The sequence below is a fragment of the Gracilinanus agilis genome, chromosome 6, assembly GCF_016433145.1.
Source record: "Gracilinanus agilis isolate LMUSP501 chromosome 6, AgileGrace, whole genome shotgun sequence".
In the NCBI taxonomy this organism is placed as follows: domain Eukaryota; kingdom Metazoa; phylum Chordata; class Mammalia; order Didelphimorphia; family Didelphidae; genus Gracilinanus; species Gracilinanus agilis.
Window position 1 is genome coordinate 297651533 of NC_058135.1, and position 21522 is coordinate 297673054.

Below are 21522 nucleotides of genomic sequence, written 5' to 3' on the forward strand. Positions count from 1 at the left end.
TCTGAACTGTGGACCCAGTACATCTGGGAACACTCCCGGAGGGAGGGAAAAGTCTTGGGACCAGAGCAGGGAAAGACAAAGGCAGGAAAACGGAGTGGGGGGGGTGCGGGGGAGAGGAGGGGAGAGATGGAGGGAGACTTGGATACAACTTCATAAGCACAGTTCCCTGGTCTGGGTTTCAGGACCATGGCCAGAGGCTTGCCCAATCAGGCAGGCGTCCGGAGCTACCGCGGCTGTTGTGTTGGCTTGGGATCCCTCCATCGGGTTCCTCTGCCTCCGCCTACCTTCGCGGAGTAGCGGAAGCCGCCAGCCGTTCTACCGAGGGCTCCCTGAGACACCCAGCTGGGAGGAATCCCTCCGCTGCCAAAGCGGCACCTAGGATGCCCCGAGGTCTGTTTGCCTGCATCCACCTCCTCGTCACTGAAGGCAGGGACTTAATATGCTCTCTTAGCAGGGCTTGCACAGAGTAGACCCTTAATAGGGTCTGCCTAGATAAGGAGAAGCCTAGCGGCCTTCCCTAGAGAGGGCCGCTCCTGCCACCCCGCCACTCCCCTTTATAATCACTCAGCCCCACCTCGTGAAGGGTCTGCCTCTGGAGGGGTCGGGGTAAGGGAAGGGGACAATGTAGCACCCGAGAGCCTTCTCTCTCAGGGCTTTGGGAGATGGTGAGGAGCTCGATGTGTGCTGAAGAAGGCAGGGAAGGCTTCCTAGAGAAGGTGGCACTGGGATCCGGCTTTGAAGGATGGCAACAGCTGGACGGTGGAAGGCATCCTAGGCAAGAGAACAGCAGAAATAAAGAGCCAAGAATGGGGTCTGCCACTGACTGAATGTGGGACAGTCTCTCAGGGTTGCTACCACCATGATGCAGTGACTGGGGAGCAAGATGATCTAGGCTCAGATCCTCCTTATTTACTTCCTAGCTGTGTGACCCTAGGCCAGTCCCTTTACCTCTCCAACTCCATTTCTTCATCTGTCTAACGAGGGCGTTGATGGTCTTTCCTATTCCATCCAGCTCTAAATACATGAGCCTACGAGATCTCGAGTCATCCTGTGACCCTCATTCAGGAGGGGAATGGAGGAGCTCTTGTCTCCATGACATTTATTTCCCTGTAAATGCGTCTGGAGGGTGGATATCTTCTGGGTTTCCATTTCCTTTTACGCTATATTTTATATATTGCCCAAAGAAAACATGGCTTAAGAGAGAGAAAGAGCTGCTCTTAGACTCAGCGCCGCTTGTCTCTGAATCCTGGCTCAGGCAGTCTCTACCTGTGTCACACGGAGCAAGTCACTTTCCTTCTAGCTGCCTCAGTTTCCTCATCTGTAAAATGGTGATAATAATAGCCCCCACCTCCCAGGATCAAATCGTGGAGACAAAATGAGATGATGTGTGTAAAGCACTTTGCCAGCCTTAATGTGAATAGAAATGCTAGCTTGTCACCATCATCATCGCTATTATTACCTCTACTACAACGGCTACTACTATTACTACTTCTATTACTACTCCTACTGCTGCTGCTGCTCCTACTGCCTCCACTGCCAACACGACGACTACTACTATTCCCCACACTAAACCAGCCTGAAAAATGACCATTTATTTCCAGGCCAGTATGACTTAGAGGAGATGAGGCTGGAGACGTGTCTCCAAGACCAAGGCAATGAGCAATCGCAAGTCCTCAGAGCTGGTGCAGTGACAAAGACAGAACCTTGGACTGAGAAGGGAGTTGAGAGATCATTTGTTTGAGTTCAAGGACACTGCAGACAGCATTCATCATGTCCCACCTTGAACACTTTCCAAGACAGAGAACTCATTACCACCAGAGAGGATGCTTTTCTTTCTTGCTAAGCTCTTGCTTTGATATTGAGCAGAAATTGGGCCCCCTGTGACTCGCTCCCGGCCCTCTTCTCCCTCGTGCCCATATCCATTCCATCACAAAGTCCTGTCGGTTCCACATCAGCCCTCGACTTCTCTCCTATCCAAGCCCATCTGTCCATTCACACAGCTGCCACCCGAGCTCAGACCCCCAGCACCTCTCCTCGGGCTGTTTCAATGGCCTCCTAACTGGCCTTCCACTCTCCCTCCTTCCTCCTCCTCTTCCACCTGGCTGCCAAAGTGATTTCCACGAAAGCTGTCTGGCCTTGTTGCTACCTCATTCAACGAGCTCCAGTGGCCCTCCAGGGCCTCTAGGAGCAAATGCAAATCCCTTCGGCCTTTAAAGCTCTTCAGAACTTGACCCCACCAGTTTTTCCTACATTTCTCCCCTTCACTCAGCCTAGAGTCAGCCAAACTGGCCCTCCTGCTGCTCCTCTCCTGGGACTCTTCATCTCTTGAGTCATTAACAGCCTTTGTGCAGGCTTCCTCTCCACTCCCTCCTCCTCTCTGCCTCTTGGCATCCCCAGCTCCCTGCCAAGCTTAACTCAAGTTCTGCCTCCTCCTTGGCAAGCAGCTAGCATGGACTAAGCATGTGGCCTTCTGCCTCTCCCACCAAGTCACCTTGCGCTGACTGCCGTTCGCATCCCCTGGATAGATGGTAAGCCCCTTGAGGGTAACATTTTTGTCTTTGCATCCCCACAACCAAGGCCAGTGCCGGCACCAAGTAAGGGCTGCATAAATGGTTAGCCTTCAGCCAGTGGCTCAAAACAAATGTCCTGGGGAGTGACGGGGTGGCCAAGGAACGCTGGGACTCCGGCATATGGTCTGGGGCTGTTATCCAGGTCCCCCACTCACACTGCCAGGCTGCATCCCCAGACGCGGTCACTAAGTCTTCGGGGAGGGGATTCCCAGGTCTGGGAGGGCTGCTTTACTACGGCTCTAGCTGACAAGCCTTCGCCAGCATGTTTCCTCCCCCTGTGAGGAGCAGCGCGCATTCATCAGTCAGCTAGTCTCAATCAGCTATAATAATACTAGGTGGCCATTATATAGCAATGGAAGGGTTGCAGTTTTCTTTTTAAATACTACCTTATTGGGGGCAGCTGGGTAGCTCAGTGGATGGAGAGCCAGGCCTAGAGACAGGAGGTCCTAGGTTCAAACCCAGCCTCAGCCACTTCCCAGCTGTGTGACCCTGGGCAAGTCACTTGACCCCCATGGCCCACCCTTACCAATCTTCCACCTATGAGACAATACACCGAAGTACAAGGGTTTAAAAAAAAATTAAAAAAAATACTACCTTATTTTGTCCTCACAATTCTGGGGGCAGGGTAGACACTATTGTTAAGCCAGACAGAGGAAAGAAGTGCCGTTTATCTTCCTTTTACAGATGAAGAAACTGAGGCAGAGAAGTGGCAGATACCTTTTGTGAAAATCACTTTGGCCGCCAGGTGGAAGATGACCTAGAGAAGGAAGAGAGTGGGAGGGCAATTAGGAGGCCGTTGAAACAGCCGGAGGAGAGGTGTTGGGGGTCTGAACTAGGGTGGTAGCTGTGTGAATGGAGAGATGGGATTGGATATGAAAGATGGGGGAGGAGGACGTGGCACCAGCAGGACTTTGTCATGGAATGGATACGGGTGTGAGGGAGAGAGGCCCGGAGGAAGTTTCTATTCAATATAAGAACAAGAACTTAGCAACTTGCTTAGGTCACCCAGCTAGTATCTAAAGCTGGAATGGAACTCAGACCTTCCTGATTCCAGGCCCAGGCTTCATTCCACTGAACCAGCAGCTGTGTTTCAGAAAGAAGTCACTGCTAAATAGAATGCCAAGAGCAGCTGGCCTAAGCCCTCGTCCCAAAATTCTGTGGGAGCACCTTTCCACAAGTACGCACAGAATCCAGGAAAAGGTGGGTCCCCATTGACGGAGCACGTGTGGCAAAGGGGTAACGCGCAGCAGGGCTGGCACCCCAGATGTGCTCCTTGTGGAATGCTCAGGGTTTCCTTTGCCCGTAGCAGAGCTCTTCTTCTCAGACAATTTGCTCCCAACACCATCAGCTGTTCAGAGACATACTACCAGGGCTGGGACCCTGATGGGCAATCCAGAGTCCTCTGACCTTTGACCCTCCGGCATTCCTCTAAGGGGGGGGTCATCCGAGCCTAGACAATCACCCCCCCCTTACTTAAAGCAAATGACGAAATTCGAAAATGAGAAGAGCTCTCAGTTAATTGTTGGGCAAGTGCGAACAGCCAGCTTTTCAGATACTTTGGATGAGGCGTCAATGGATCCATCCGAAACGTTCTGCTCTGCAAAGTCCTGGGTTCAATTGGGATTCCTTGAAAGTCATGGCTAAGTCAGAGTGTGGCTGCACAGGAATTGGTGGAGAGACTTTGGGTCATCCGCAGAGTGGTGGCCCAATCCGGGACCCAAAGATCTAAATGGTGACCCAGGAGGGAGCGGTTCTGGCCACGTCCCTGACAAAGAGTCTCTTGGGAAGAGGCCTCAGCCTCAGTCTCCTCTCCTATGTGTGGGCCACACGAGGAGGATTTGTGCATTGAGGGAGGCCAAAAGATTTTTTAAAATCTTCATTTATGTTCATTCTAAATTCTCTCTCTCTCCCTCCCCCCTTCCCCTCCCCACGGAGAAGGCAAGAAACATGATACTGGCTGTCTGTAGGAAGTCACGGAAACACATTTCCTCACTGGCCATATTCCGGAGGTGGAGACAAGAAGGAAAAATATGCTTTAGTCTGTGTTCTGAGACCATCATTCCTCTACCTGGAGGAGGATCATTTCCATCCTGAGGCCTCTGGAGCTGATCAGAGGAGCTAGAGCTTTCCTAATGGAGCTTCTCAGTGTTGCTCTTCTGTGTTCTCCAGGTTCTGCTCGCTTCGCTTGGAACTAGTTCTTGCGAGTCTCCCCAGGCTTTTCGGAGCCTCCCCCACCGTCGCATAGCGCTGCTTGCTCAGCCAGGCCCTGTTTGAGGCACCCCCTCAATTTCCAGTTCTTGGTCACCACAGAAAGACCTTCCATAAATTCCTACCCGAGTCCTTTTCCTTTCACCTCCCGGATAGACAAACGTGATAAGTCCTTTGGGTGTGGCTCCAAATTGTTCTCCAGAAAGGTGGGATCATTTCACAACTCCCCCAGCCTCAGCGTATCAGTTTCCCAACCACCCCTCCAGCATTTCTCATTTTCCTTTTCTGGCATCGCTGACTATCTAATGGGGGGGGAAGGGCAACCTCAGAGTTGATCCAATTTGCGTTTCTCTAATGATTAGGCATTTAGAGCATTTTCTCTATGATTATTGGGAGCTTTGATTTTTTTTTCTCTGAAAATTACCCATTTATATCCCTGGCGAATTTATCAATTAGGGATGGTGCTGATTTTTATAAATTTGGCTTAGTTTCCCCATATATCTGAGAAATTAGGTCTTTTTCAGAGAAACTCATTGTAAAATTTGTTTCTGTTCCTCCTTTTTTTCTAATTTTGACTGCACTGATTTTATTTGTGGAAAACCTTTTTTTTTTTAAACCCCTACCTTCTGTCTTGGGATCAATACTGTCTATTGGTTCTAAAGCAGAAGAACGATAAGGGCTAGGCAATGGGAGTCAAGTGACTTGCCCAGGGTTACACAACTAGGAAGTGATTTGAACCCAAGACTTCCCATCTCTGGGCCTGGTTTTCAATCCACTGAGTCACCCAGCTACCCCCTAAAAACCTTTTAAAAGTCATATAAATCAGCATTATCCATTTTACCCCTTGTGAATCTCTCGTTTGACCATGAACTCTTCCTCTATCCATAGAACTGACAGATAAATTCTTCTACGTGCCCCTAATTTGCTGATCATTTTTTTGGGTCTGACACATGTACTCATTTTGAGCTCTTCTTGGTATTTGGTAAAATGTTGGTCTATGCCTAGATTCTGCCAGAATTCTTTCCTGTTTTTCTAGTAGTTTTTTTTTTTTCAAATAATGAATTCTTGACCCAATAGCTTGGATCCTTGAATTTATCCAACCGAGGTTATTGTGTTCATGTGTACCTAATCTAATGTATTAATCCATCACTCTATTTCTTTTCCAGTCCCAAACTGTAATTATTACCACTGTGTAATAAAGTCTGAAATCTGGTACTGTTGGCCACCTTCTTTCTTTTCTTTTTTTCTCATTGATTCTTTTGATAATCTTGACTTTTTGTTCTTCCAGATGAACTTTGTTATTTTTCTACCTTTATAAAGTAATTCTTTAGTAGTTTGTAGATATATAACCAAATAAATAAATTAATTTAGATAGTAGTGTGATTCTCATTATGTTGGCTCAGTCTGTCCATGAGCCATTGATACTTTTTTGTCTATTCGCCTTTGTCTTCTTTATCTGTGTGAAGAGTATTTTGTAATTGTGTTCATGTAGTTCCTGGGTATCTCTTGGCATCTAGACTTCCAAGTGTTTATCCTGAAGTTATTTGAAATAGAATTTCTTTTTCTGTCTCTTGCTGCTGGATTTTGTTGGCAGAATTTAGAAATGCAAATGGCTTCTTCACCTTTATTTTATATGCTGCCATTTTGCTAAAGATGTTCATTGTTTCAAGTGGTTCTTTAGTTGATTTTCTAGGGTTCTCTTAAGTATAACATCAGATCACCTGCAAAAAGTAATCATTTTAGGGGCAGCTGGGTAGCTCAGTGGATGGAGAGTCAGGCCTAGAGACGGGAGGTCCTGGGTTCGAATCTGGCCTCAGACACTTCCCAGCTGTGTGACCCTGGGCAAGTCACTTGACCCCCATGGCCCACCCTGACCACTCTTCCACCAAGGAGCCAATACACAGAAGTTAAGGGTTAAAAAAAAGTCATCATTTTGTGTCCTCCCTGTTTGTCCTTATTTCTTCCATCTCTTTTTCTTGCCCTATGGCTAATGCAATGTGGAATAGTAATAGTGTTGATGGACATGCCTGCTTCATCCCTGAGCTTATCGGGAAGGCTTCTCGTTTCTCTCCATTGGAGAATGCTTGCTCTTCCTTTTCTGTTGCTATTACGGAGCATTTTAAGGGAACTTCACTGATTCCTCGACTTTCTGGGTGTTGTTTTAAAATGGGAAGGAGCCGGGCTTCGCCAGAAAGCCTCTTCTGCTTCCATTGAAACAATCATACGATCTGGGCGTGGTTTGCTGATACGGTAGATTATGCTGCCACGTTTCCCAACATAGAACTAGCCCTGCTTTTCTGGCTACCTTCCGCCGCGGCCTGCTAGAGGATGTTCGCCACGGGAGGATGTTTCATCGGTTTCCTCCTAATGTTCTCGAGCAGCAAGAGCTGGTGACCATGTCGACATTGGGAACAGAGCGTAGAATATTATGGAATAAATATAGAGAGAGAAAATGTAGAATAGCATAGTATGGAAGTAATGAGGCGAGGCAGGTTCAAGAGCCCACCGAGAGTCCTCCCAAAACACTGCATTTAAGGAGTAGCCGCAAAGGGACAGGAAAGACTCCTGGCTCCCAGGACGCGTCTCCTCGGGCTGAGCTCACGTTTCCCAACCTGTCAATCAAGGAGAGGAAGAGCAGGAGAAGCCACGAAACAGAGGAGCAGAGCAGAAACACGCCTTGCTCCAGGGCCATTCATGTCCTTTCTCTGATATGGAGTGCCTGGGCCTCAGTTTCCTTGTCTGTAAAATGAGAGAGCTGGGCTCCCTGTCCCTTGATGCATCAGTGTGGGACCTCTGTCTCCATCTCTAGCTGTCTCTCTGTCTCTCTCCTCATCTCTGCCTCCCTTTCTGGTCTCCTCAGTTCTGCTCAGATGAACTCCAAAGTCCGGCTCTATTAATCTCGGCTTGTTTTATCTCTTTCTTCCCGGTGGCTTAGTTTCTTCTTGTTTAAAACCAATTAGAGAGCGAGGGAGCAAGCGAGCGGCACCCCCGGACGAGGGCGCGGTTGTAGTGAGTGCTGCCCCCCACGGCCGGTTACATAATCCCCTCCTTCTGGATGGCTTATTCTCCCATTTTAGGCTGTTCTACCATGAAATTGCTAAGCCCCACGCTTCAAGTTGGGGGCCTGTAGCTCCAGCGGGCACATCAATAAGGCCAATTCTGGCTCAGCTCCGGAACTGCCCAAAGCAAGGGCCACCTGAAGTGCGTATCCAGAAAGACCACGGAAGGAAGGACTTGCGGGAGGGAGGAGGAGGCGCCCACCAGCTGCTGTTTGTCCAAAGCCAAGGAAAACAAGAGCTCCAGAATATGGGTCAGAGAAGCAGCGGGTGAGCATTGGGCGCCAAGGGAGCCAGAGCCCGGGGGATCTCACCTTCCGTGGGCAGAAATTGGGCCACCTGCCCAGACAACCCGAAGGAGAGACAGGCAGGAGAATGCCAGGCAGCCTTGTAAAGCCTCTCTCGCTGCATCTCCCCATGCCCACAGGCCCACCGGAAGGAGCCCCATGTCTCCCTTGGAAGTTGGTAACGAACGCCAGAGGCTGCAGATCAAGTGGGATCCTTGACTCCTGTGCCAGAGCCTGGCGGTGGCGGGCGCTGCCCCCAGAATTCTCAGGGATGGTGCTGAGGGAGGCCCAGATACACACTCGCTCCTATCCCAGGTCTAGAAGAGTCTCCGGAGAGTTGGAGACACACAAAGGGGCACATGCGAGGACCGGCCCCTCCCTGACTTTCAGTTCCCTTCTGTACAATGGGAAGAGCGATACTTTCACTAACCCGCGTGGAGGAATTACGGCAACTAAAATGATGCGCAAAAGTCCTTTAAAAACTGTGGCCCCCGTCCAGCCCTCAGGCCAGGAACTCACATGGATGGCTGGGCGAGGGGCGCAGGGGTGGAGGAGGCGGGGTTACGGGATAGGAAAAGGGGGGTGGGTGCATCCGGAGTGAGGGAGTTCCTGGTGGCTGGGAGTAGAACCCGGAGGATGACTAAGTTAGGTACCGCCCGGTGCGGATCAGAAGTCACATCTAGGCTAAATGAAGATGAGGGGGAAGTCCAAGGGGTTGGGAGGTGGATGCTCCTAGAAAGGAGTTTCTCCTGCCGCCTGAGACCTAGAACACTTGTGGAGCTTGGGGCGTCTAGGGGAAGCCTGTGCCCCCCGTCAGTCCCATTCTGTGTTTTGGCGTCGTTTCCGCCACTCTAGTGGAAAGAAAGAGAAGCAGAGCAGTGGCAGGGCAGTCAGCTGACCTCGGCAGCCCAAGGGTTGGCCGCCGGAGGTCAGGAAGGGGATGCTTCTGGAAAGGGCCTTGGCTGAGTTCTTCACCACGGAGAGTCTGACCAGTGTGGATCCTCCCTCAGAGGGCCAGCTGATGGTCTTCACTTCCTGCTGGTCTAGATACACCCTCCCAGAGATGGACGGCACCTCCTCCGTTCTGCCATCTGCAGCGTCTCACATAGGTCCTCGTGCACTGGAAGCCCCCCGTGGGCACCCTGTTAGAAAGAACACTTAGAGAATAGGAAAATGACTGGGCTGCCTGCCCACCCAAAGCCTCCTGGGTCTGTCGAGAGGGAGTGTTTTACACGCACACACGTGCACGCACACACACACGCACACACATACACACATACACACACACGTGCACACACACACGCACACACACGCACACACACACGCACACACACACACACACGCACACGCACACGTGCACACACACGCACACACGCACACGCATACACGCACGCACACATGCACACACACGCACACACATGCATACACATGCACGCACACACACGCATGCACACACGCACACATGCACGCACGCATGCATACACATGCACGCACACACACGCATGCACACACGCACACACACGCACACACACACACACACGCACACACACGCACAGAGCTCCTCCATGCTACAATCATTAGTACCAGGAGGTGAATGGAACTGCCAAGGGTCAATGAGTCACCAATGAGCCCATCCCCTGCTGGATGAGGGGGTCTCGCCCATCCCACTGGCAGCCCCTAGTTGCCTGTCTGACAGAGATGACCCTGGCTCTGGCTGCAGAGAAAATCGGTCATTCCTCCCATGAGCACGTAGCAGGAGGCCAGGAAAGGAGGGCCGCTAGAATGGAGGTCTCTCTGCCTCTGGGAGCCTGTACTCCTCCAGGCCTGCCTACTCAGGTCTGAGTTCCTGCCTAGCCCACTGGAGGAGAGACGATAGCACCCCCCTCCCCCCATCTCCATGTCCTTTTATAAGCAGGGAGGAAAGAAGGAGGGGAGGGGCCACCGGGAGTGCCCACTACGGGGGATGCTGCTGGCCTGGGCGGCTCTGAAGGAAGGAGGCTCTTGAGGGCTGGTTGGCTCTTTCAATGTTGTGGCACCTTTTGCTTTCCACACCTGAGTCGGGGATGGGGGAGAGCTCTGGCCTTTGCCCTCCAATCCCCATCCCTTTCTCCGGGCCCAGCTATTCTCAGCGGGCTTCTAATCCCATGATGGGAGGCGGGAATTGGGCACCATCCCTGGCCCCATGACTCACTGGCCTTTGCGGACGAGTCTTTGTGGATGTCCCGAGCTCTGGAAGAACTTCTTGAGGACGCGTCCTGAGTGGCCTTTCCCACCTCCCTGTAGCAGCTGTTTGCTCAAGGGGTCCTCCGGACGCAGGCCTCCAAGCCACAGTGTATGCTTTCACCCAGGCCAGCTCCGGCTTGGAGGCTTCCTGAAGAAGGCCCAGTTGTTTGCCTGGTAATCCAGGCATTTTCATTACTCTGAGAAGGCCTTTCTTTGGCTTTTGACTCTGGCTGGGGCTGCCTCCCAGCCTGGTCTGCTCTGTCCTCCTAGTCCCTTCTTCCCTGGCCTGTCTCGAGGCCTGACGGAGCTCCTTCCCCTGGACTGGGAGGACCACATCATTGTGGTAGTCGGAGGGCGGTCAAAGCCAAGACCAGCCCAGGAGCCGGTGGGTTGGGGTGCCGTGGAGTAAAGCAGACTCTCGCAGGGGCCTAGGCAGGAAGAGGAAGCCAGAGTATTCCATGCTCTGCTCGTTACTGCCTGCCATGGTGGCACGGCCCAGCAGCTTGGCAGAGGCCTCCCCAAGTACCTGGAAGCCTAATCTGTGGGAGCACCATTAAACAAGGTAAGCCTGCGGGGCATCGCCTGGAGGCCAAGGATGCTTTATTAGCCGTTCTCTTGATGGGACCTTTCTCTAGTTCTTGTGTCCTTCCGACCCTCCCAGAATCTCCTCCAGCTCCTCTCTGCCCCCTCCGAGCCCGCCTGTCCCTGCTACCTTTCTGCCTGTGCTCAGGTTTGGGCCAGCAGATTCTCTGGCTCCTCCCGGAATGCTGGGGCTCCTTCTTCAGTCCTTGAGCCCCTGAGGAGGAGGATCCTCACTTCTAGCTCTCCCTCCTCATCCGTGGGCCCCTGCCTGTATTCTAGAGTAGAAACCTGCCCGAAACGGTGAAGGGTCACACCCTAAGGTGCCCTCCCACACCCCCATCCCTTCGGTGCTCTCACTGAGGGCAGGGAACCCGGCCTGTCCACTCTGCCCTCTGGTCTCCAGCCTCGCACCACACAGGCCCCCAAGAATGGCAGAGAAAACAATCACCTCCCCCCCCAAAGATGATGGCTAATTGAGGCTGGGCAGCTTTCTTGGACGGGGTGGGGGGGGCTAATGGGGGTTCGCCCCAGAGCCTCCATTTCCCAAGGCTGCGGCAAAGGGATACAGAGCCGCCCACCGTCCCTTTGCCTAGCCCAGCTCCCATCAAAGGCCAGGCAGTGGGGAAGCTGCCCAACCAAGGCTAAGGCTGGATCCAGCTGGCCAAGGGTTCCAGGCAATGAGGCAAAGGCTGAGCGCTGAGGGAAGAGTGAGGCTGGCTCCACCCTGGGGTCAGAGGGGCTGGACACATTTTGTGGTTCAGTCCACAGGACTGTGGGCTTTGGGTCAGAGGCTGGGTGGGGGGGCTGGTGCACCATCCCATTGTCTCTAATCTCCTCACCTTCAGAGGAGAAAACTGGGGACTCGCTCAAGATCACCCAGCTAGGAAGCGGAAGAGCTGGGACACGGACCCCACGTCGCCTGAATCCACCTCCAAAGTCTCTTCTGTAGCCCCCGAACCCAGAGCCCCACCCAGGAAGCTTCGAGTCGGAAGCCATGCAGCCCGTCGGGGAAGCAGCCCAGGAGGAGATGAATGAGCTTCCCACCCAGTGAGGGATCACCACAAGGAGGGACCTGACAACCTCCAAGAAAAATTCCCTCCTTGGGGCAGATTTCACAAGGCAAACGGAAATCTCTTCAGGACGTAAATAGGGGGCGTTGATTCATGGGGCCGCGCCGCGGCAGGACCGGCAAGTTTCAAGAAATATCATCTCAATTCACTGAACAATATTAACTTTAATTATTAACATTCAGCCTGGTGACGAGCTGTTTCTCTGGCTAGTAACTAAGGAGCCAGCGTGCTCGGCTCCCCACACTTTCCTGGCATGTGAGCGGGGCCTGGCAGCGGGGCCTGGGCATTTGGAAGAACAAATAAAACGAGAAATCGAGAACATCAAGAAGTGAACCTGTCATGGGAAAGAGAACAGCTGGAACCCGGAGAGGCCGGGCCAGGCTGTCCCCGCCCTTCCTCGGGGCCAGAGTGCCCAGCCAGGACCTTCTGGTGGCTTCACTAGACCAGTTAACGCAGTCACACCACCAAAGCACGCTACGTTCAGCCCCAAGTCACCAGACAGAGGGTAACCATGATCGTGTCTCGATATGGCCGTCACCAATCAGATGGAGATACACAGCAGTGCTGGTTTTCTGCTCAACCGAATTGGCCGTGGTTCCTTTGGACCTCGGTTCTTAGAGAGGAACGTGGGGGTGGGGGTGTACCTGGCCCTCAGCAGCAGCATTTGGGGAGCCCCTTGAGCGGGGATGCAGGTGGACTTCATGGGCAGCTCCCTGGGCCTCCCACCTCAGACCTGCCTCTGGCTCAGACTCTGGCCCACTCTGGATAACTGCTGCCCATTTCCAGAGAGAGAGCCTGGTTGCCTGGCAAGAAAGGTGATTAACGTGCCCAAAATACCAGGCTCAGCCCATAGGAACAATACCTCCGACTGTACCCTCCTGGCTGGTTCCTTTCAGCTATTAAGGAGAAAGTGCTTTGTGTCCTCCCCACCCCCCACCTCCATTCAGGGCACCATTTAGCTGAAGTCAGAGCTGAGGTTTGAAGGGCCAGAGGCCGGAGGAGAAGCTCGCTCAGCCCCCACAAACCTGCAGCTTGAACAGTCTCTCCAGGGTTACTTTTCCAAGACCCAAAGGCACCAGGCTGGACACGGATAGGGTCAAGCCAAAGGAAAAATGGGGGGAACCACCCCCAGTTTGCTTCTGGCTTGAATTCTAAGGCGCCAAAGCTGGATTTTCAATCCCTTCCCAACACTGGTCCCAGAGGAGGGCACTTGCCTCCCTTAAGTTGTCCAATAGTGTCTCGGGTAGGAGGAAAGACCTGGGTAAGTAAAGACCCTCAATGTTGAAGATGACCTCAAAGGCGTCTCATCCACCCGCCTGATCTGGGCAGGAATTCCCTCTTGGACTTCCATCAGACTCTCCCTGAACCCCTCCAATGACAAAAGGGTCACAACACGTCAAGTCAATCTGTCCCATCATTGGGAGGACTCTGACGGTTAGGAACTTTCCCCTCCATTGAGCTGAAATCTCCCTCTCCAATTCAGGGGTACAAACTAAGAGCAGAAAGGGGCCGGGCGCTCATTTAGTCCAACGCCCACATTTTCAAAGATTCTGTTTTGAATGTTTTTCTTTCCTGACTCCCACGATAGAGAAAAGAAAAAGAAAACCATCATAATAAATATATTTAGTCAAGGAAAGCAAATTCCCACATTGGTCCCGTCTGTCCCCAAACCTGCTCTGCTCTCTGAGTCCATCGCCTCTCTCTCAGGAGATGGGAAGGGTGCTTCATCAGGAGCGCTCTGGAGGGATAGCTGGGCATCATGTTCATCAGACCCCCCAAGTCTTTCCAAGCAATTGGTCTTTACAGTATTGTTGGTGGTGGAGAAATGGTACTCCTGGTTCTGCTCTTCTGCCCAACATCAGTTCATTCCGGTTTTCCCAGACTGTCCTGAAAATGTTCCCTTTGTCATTCTTAAGCACAATTGCATCCCCCCTTGGGAAATGGGGGTTTCCATTTGCCATGGCATCTACAACCAAATTCGGTTGGGTCACACCTTTTTTACCACCCTCCAAACCTCAACCTTGATTCCCTCGGCCAATCAGACGGAGCCCCATGGTGGAAACTGTGGCCCGAGAGGAGCAAAACTTAGCAGAAAACCAGTTTAGCTAGTTCTGGATTAGAGGGCAGCTCTGTCTTATGACTAAGGGTTAAGAGAGGGGACCAGAAAAAGAAAGAGGATTCCCAATGGGAAGGATAACGGAGGGAAGCCATTGACATGGGGGACTTAGCTTCTTCAGATAGACTGTAACTCTGATGTCTCTCAGCCAATGAGGAAACATGGCGCTAGGCTTAGGCAATATATCATGCTGCACCTGCCCTCAAGGGGGTGCCTGTACGCAGGTCTAGTTGGGCACCCACTCTTTCAAGGACATTAATAAAAAGCTTTTTTACTTGACAATTGAGTCAGAATTTTCTTTCTAGGTAAGATGGTGTTTCTTACACACCATATTCACATGCCATAATGTTCAGTCATTCCCCTGGAGGATGAGCATCTCCTACATCTCCAGTTCTTGGCCACTCCAAAAAGAGCCCCTTGTAAATCAGAGTCTTTTTTCTCTTCCTGTTTTCTTTGTAGGATAGGCCTAGTGGTGGTATCCCTGGGTTAAAGGGTATATCTAGTTTAGGGCCTTTCTGGGCAGAGTTTTCCAGAATAACTGATCCAGTTCACAGATCCAGTGTGTCTTCTGGAGTCTCATCTTTGCCTTTCTGAGAATCTTTTTCTCCCTTTCAGTATGAAGGACTAAATAAAGCAGGCCTCAGTCTTCTGCACGCTCCAGCACAGGCCAGGATGGGAGATGGGTCTGGGGACCTCTCTCAGGGTCTTCCTTTAGGGAAGGTGGCTCTTTTCCCTATCTGGGAATGGCCCTTCTAGGGATGATAACTCCCACAACCAACAGCCCCATCTACAGATGAAGTTCTGCTCAAGACCCAGGCTGGCACACTGAGCAGAGAGGACCATGGGAAGGACAGCTCAAAGCTGAGGGAGCCTTTAAGGTCACCTAGGTCAACTTCCTTGTTTATAGAACATTGAGGTTCAATGGGTCTCAGTGATTAGTCCAAAGTTGTAGAGGAAGGATGGTAGCTCTGGACTAGGAGGGTTCTCAGAAACCATCTAGTCTAATTTCCTCTTCCCTAGTTTATAGACGAGGAAACAGAGGGCTGAGATCAACCTTCTGAAGTTCACTTATGTCACACAGGGACAAAGCCAGATTCAATATTGGTTTCTGTAAGACGAGGTACTCTGTGAGGCATACTCAAAACCATAGTTTGCAAGCCCCCGTCAATGTGTTCCTTTTAATGATCAGATAGATGGCACAATTGTTGTTCAGGCATTTCAGTTCTGTCCAACTCTCTGTGACCCTACTTGGGGTTTTCTTGAGAAGGATACAGTAGTTTGCATTTCTTTCCCAGCTCATTTTATAGATGAGGAAACTGAGATAAACAACCCCCATGTTCTTTCAACAAGTTTACATCTAGCATGACCTTGAGGCCCCTCAACATCCTGGAGGCTTTCCTCTAGATGCCCTCCAGCTTGTTGATATCCTTTCTAAACTGTGTAGAACAGGACTGCCCACAACCCTCTAGTGGTCTGGTCAGGGCAAAGGACTGAGAAACTCTCTTGTCCTTATCCTTGGACATCTGTCTTTCTTAATAAGCTTTTTAAAAAAAATACCCAATCATACTGTCATCTTATATTGAGCTTATAATCCACTAGGGCTCCCAGATTTTTTTCAGATAAATCTGTGTACAGTCACCTATACTTATGCCTGTGAAATTAACTTCTTGGCTTCATGTGTAAGACTTTACATTTATTCCTATTAAAAAGCCATCATATTAGATTCATCCCAGCTTTCTAGCGTGTCAAGATCTTTTTGAATACCAACTGCCATATGGTGTATTATCTCTCCCTGCCAATTTTTGTGTCATTTATGCTGTTTTATCAAGTCACTGATAATAATGTTCAGTGGCCCAGAGCCAAACGTAGATTTCTGAGGTATTCCACTGGAGACCTCCTGCTCCATGGCTACCAGCTCCTTAACATTCCCCCTGAGGTCTGGACACCCAGCCTGTTACAGCCGAACTTACTTCTGTTTGTTGTCATCATCCAGCATAGCATTTCTCAAACTTCTTGGTGTCGGGGCTCTTTTACATTCTTAGAAATGATTTTGGACCTTCCAAAGAACTCAGATTTGTGCAGGTTAAGTCTATTGCTATTTACTGTGTTAGAAACTAAACTGTCTCTGTTTACTAGACTAAGTATTGACCTCGAGGACCCCCCTGACAGGGTTGAGGGGACTCTTGGGGATTTCCAGACGATACTTTGAGAACTATTGGTCTAGTCCACATTCCTTTGGTCTTTCTGGAATAAGAGCATGAGAGACTAAAACAGTGATGGGGAACCTTTTAGAGATAGAGTTCCAGGACCCACCCCTACCCCATCCTCCAGACCAAGTGCCATGCCTGTGCCCACCCCTCCCAGATCTTTCTGTGCCCCTCCCCTCACTGAGTGCCAAGTGAACTGTTTCCCCCCTTGCTCCACCCAGGGAAGGTAGGAAGCACTCCCTTTGCATTGCTGGGCAGAGAGGACAGGTAATATAGTCAGGTTTGGGAAGAGAGAGTGGCAAGGGGTATAAGCACTCTGCAAGGGGTATAATCACATGAGCTATGATCCCCTCAAACCTAGAAAAAAAGAGCAAAAAAATCCCCATCTAGGGGGCAGCTGGGTAGCTCAGTGGAGTGAGAGTCAGGCCTAGAGACAGGAGGTCCTAGGTTCAAACCCAGCCTCAGCCACTTCCCAGCTGTGTGACCCTGGGCAAGTCACTTGACCCCCATGGCCCACCCTTACCAATCTTCCACCTATGAGACATTACACCGAAGTACAAGAGTTAAAAAAAAAACCCATCTTACAGAAAACCCCTTATATTTATAGGAAAATATAACCCTTAGGTTAAATGACATCATCCTGACACATTCATCTCATCACTTTCCAGCCTTCCTAAAGCAGGTTTCCTCCAAATTAACCTTTTTAGCAAATGGTCAAGAGTTGAATTCAGGTTTTAATCTGGATGCAGGGCTAATTGGGAGGCTGACATACCACTATTGTGTTTTCCAGAGCTTCTAGCTCACCTGTTCTCCCTCGGGCCTGCACCCCTTTGAATGCAAATTGAACAGGCTTAGTAAATTAGTTAGTAAGCTAGTTAGTTAGTAAGAAGTGAGGGGAAGAAGAATACGAATTAGAATGGCCAAAGGTTGCTTATGAAAAAACTCAGGAAGGGAGCTGAAGAGGCTATTATCCTAGCCTCATGTTCATAAAACTTATTCCTAAATCACTAGACTATGGTTTTGAACATTTTTAAAGTACAAACTCAAAAGCCACATCTCCAAATTCCAAAAATGCTTTGTATAGGAAAGACTCTGGTTGCTTCTGATAGTAAAGGCACGAAATATTTCTTTCTCACTCAGGCCAAAAGTCATTAAGAGGCCATTGTATTCGGAATGGGCTGGGGCCACCTTGTTCTGTAAGGGATGCTGTCCTGAAGAGACCCATTAACTAACTCCTACTGGGGAGAGGGGGAAGGGAGCAGCCCAGCTATGCCTCATTCAGGCTTCCTAGTTAGGAACTCTGTGCTGCAAGGAGGGGCAGACTGAATCCTTGGCATGTGAGCCCACAGAGAAGTCTATGTGTGACATCTCTGGCATACGTGCCATAGGTTTGCCATCACAGGACTAAAATCTAGGTAAACTCCATTGTTGTTGTTCATTCTTAGTTTCAAAGTGGGTCATTGAGGAAGGATGTGCTTGACTTGTGCATGAAGTGGGCTTAAGTGAGGCAGGGTGGCACAAAGTCATCAGCCTCACTTTCTCTTCCAGACTCTAATGGCAAAACCAATGTCAAGATGACTGGCGATGGCTCCAGGATGCAGTTGGATGACCTTGGCTTCTTCTGTGTCTGACCAGACTTTAGGCATTCCACAGCACCTGCTTCAGTTGCCTTCGTGGCCATTGGAACAAATTGCTCTTATCTGCTCAGTCTATCGGGAGAAATCTTCATATGCCTGCGTAAACACTTCTCTAACCCATCATAGGTACGAGGACTGTCAGTTACCCTCAACCTGGCTAGAGATGAGGTCAAAAGCACTCGTCTAAGGGGATGGCTTTGGCAAGGACCTCCTCCTCCCTAGAGACTGAAGTAAGGAGATTAGAGGCTGCATTAAGATAATGGAGAATCAATGAGAAGGGGAGAACAGGAATTTCTTTTTTAAAAATACTTATTAATATTTATTAAGCACTTGTTATCTTCTTAGCACAAGGACCTTTTTTTGGCTTGTGATATTTTATTTTGTTTGTTTATTTTTTAATTTTATTTTTATTGTCATACAAAATGCTTCCATATTGGTCATAGTTGTAAGAGCAAACTCTTACATAACCAAAACCCCCAAATAAAACCGAAGATCCACCAATGTGAAAGATGATTCCAACAGTTCTTCCTCTGGAGGTGGAGAGCGTTCCCCATCATAAGTCATTCAGGATTGTCCCAGATCTCTGCATTGCTGAAAGCAGCCAAGTTTTCACAGTTGATCATTGGACAATATCGCTGTTCCTGTGTACAAGCTTATTTCGCTCTGCATCAGTTCATGCAGGTCTTTCCAGCTTTTTCTGAAATCATCTTGCCTATCATTTCTTATAGCACGGTAATATTCTGTCGCCAACCTGAACCACAATTTAGAACAGGGAAATTATTTTTCATTTATTCATTTATTTATTTAGGAATTTTTTCCCCCTTGGTTCCATGATTGATGTTCTTTCCCTCCCCTCCCCTCCTCTCTCCTCCCTTCTCCCTCCCTTAGTCAACGAGCAATTCCACTGGGTTTTACCTGTATCATTAGAACAGGGAAATTCTAAAGAATCCCTACCTGCATTTTCTAAGTAGGAATGCAGACCCTCAGCTGTAGCAGTGGGGGGATGTGGGGAAAGAGGCCTGGGGAGAGGGAAAAAGGGTTCTCAGACCTCTAATCTCTAAATCTCACACCTACCTACAAGGATGGGTTTACTGAGGTGTGGCTGCTGCACATGCCTGACTTTTTGGAGCCACAAGTGAAAGTTAGGTGACAGGTAGACACCAAAGGTGGATGAGCAGCCCAGAAAAGGGTTTGGGGAGCCCTTCCACCAGAAGCGCTAGTCCTCCATGAGCACCCCCTCCAACCTCCAGCATCTCCTCTCCTTCCCTCCCACCCCCAGCTCTCACCTTATCCTCCTCTCTTCATGCACAGTTGATTGAGCCATACTGGTAGGCATGGGAATCCTGTTAGTGTGGCCTGACACACTTGACAAAGCCACGTTGTCTTTTCTTTTCTTAAGCCTCCTCCGGTTAATACATTCTAGAACTGTGCAGGGAACTGATGCTCCTTAGTGTAAAGCAGCGGTTCCCAAACTTTTTTGACCTAGCGCCCCCTTTCCAGAAAAAAGTATTCCTTAGCCCCCTGGAAATTATTTTTTTAAACTTTAATAGCAATTAATAGGAAAGATCAATGCACCTGTGGCCATCACCGCTTCCCTGGATTGCTGCAGCAACCACCAGGGGGCGCTGGCGCCCACTTTGGGAATCACTGGTGTAGACTATTCAACAGCCTTTGTTTGAAGGCTCTGTTCTCTGCCCTTTTTGAAACAGGAGACATTTGCCTTTCTTCAGTGCTCTAAGATCTTCCCCCTTCTCCTAAAATGCTTTATTTTTATCTTTTTTAGCCTGTCTTCCTTTTAAATTGTTTTATTGATTCTCTTTTCTTCTAAACATCCTTGGCACTTCTCAATGCTTCCAGCATCCCTCCAAATCCCGCACACCTCCAAACCACCCTGTCCTTGTAAATAAGCACAAACAAAACAAATCAACACATTGGTCAAGTCTGAAAATGGTTCCTTCATTCTTTTCCCACAGTCCTATCCTCTCTGCTAAGAGGTGGCCAGTTGGCTTTACCACCAGGCCTCTGGAGTCCCAGTTAGTCGATTCTCATATAGTACTTCAAGGTTTTCAGAGTACTGCACATAGATTATCTCTCTTTTGATGCTCACAACTCAGGAAAGTAGGTGCTATTATTTTTTTTTAAACCCTACCTTCCGTCTTAGAGTCAATACTACGTATACATATGACTGATGAGCAATTTATTACTATTATGAGAAAATGTGGCTACCAAGACTTGGGGGACGCCTAGGATCTTTTCCTTTCTCTTTGGTCCCTTTGAGTTGTATGCCATGCAGTAATATTCCTGGATCGGAGGTCACATACAATTCAGTGACAAAGACTTGGCCCAATTCATAGCTCTGGCCACATTGCATTCATTTATCATGGCTTCCAGGCTCTTACCAAGCTTCTCTTAAACCATCTGCTTATTTATCAGGGGCATCACTTCCCCCTTAATGATTTTTGCTTTCTCCCTTCCCCTCGAAAGGTCATTATCCTGGGAAGAGAAAGAAGAAGGAAAATAAGCAATGAGCATCCTTATCTTATGTTTACTCATAGCTGTCATCATTCCACCCGGCCTTTTCAGAGTCAGTGCCTGACACATAGTAGGTGTCACCTCAGTACTTGGGCAGCTAGATGGCACAGAGTTGGACCTGGAGTCAGGAAGATCTGAATTCAAATCTGGACTCAGACACTGAATAGTTATATAACTTAACCGTGTTTGCCTCCATTTTCTCATCTGTCAAATGAGCTGGAGAAGGAGATGGCGAATCACTTCAGTACCATTGCTCAAATGGGGTCGTGAAGAGTTGGACGTGACTGAACAACAGATATAAATGCTTGTTCTGCTCCTTTCTTCCCTCTTCTCAAGCAGTGATTCATTTTCTTCTTTGATCTTCCTGGTTTTTCCCAAGATAGTTTAAATAACCTTTTTGTGGTCACACCTTTTCTCTGAGCTTTATAATTCCTGATATTTTTCTTTTTTTAGCTTTAAGGGGCAAGAAGATGTTTCTACATTTTGTCTACTGTTTGGCACAGAGGATGCCACGTTTAAAGAAATACGTCAAAACTTTAAAACACTTTTTATTTCCATTTGAACCATCGACATGATGTCAGATACTTATGCAAATACTTAGATTGTTCTCTCAATTACCTTTTAAAACAAGTTATACATTGACAAAGCTTGACAACTCGTTTCATGCAATATTTTCCTTTCTGCTAACACTTCATAATTGAATCAAGGATATACTTAACTTGACATAACATTAAACTTGACTTACACAAAACAGAAGCTCAGAATTTGACTACCCACCTCCAGAACAAGAACCGATGAAGCCTGAATGTAGATTGAAGTAGGCATTTTTTAAAATTTCCTTCACTCTTCTTGGTTTTTTGTTTGTTTTCTTTTGTAACATGGCTAATGTGGGAATGGTTTGCATGACTGCACATGTATACTCTATATCAAATTGCTTGCCTTCTCAAGGAGAGATGAGGCGAGAGAGAGAGAGAGAGAGAGAGAGAGAGAGAGAGAGAGAGAGAGAGAGAGAAAGAGAGAGAGAGAGAGAGAGA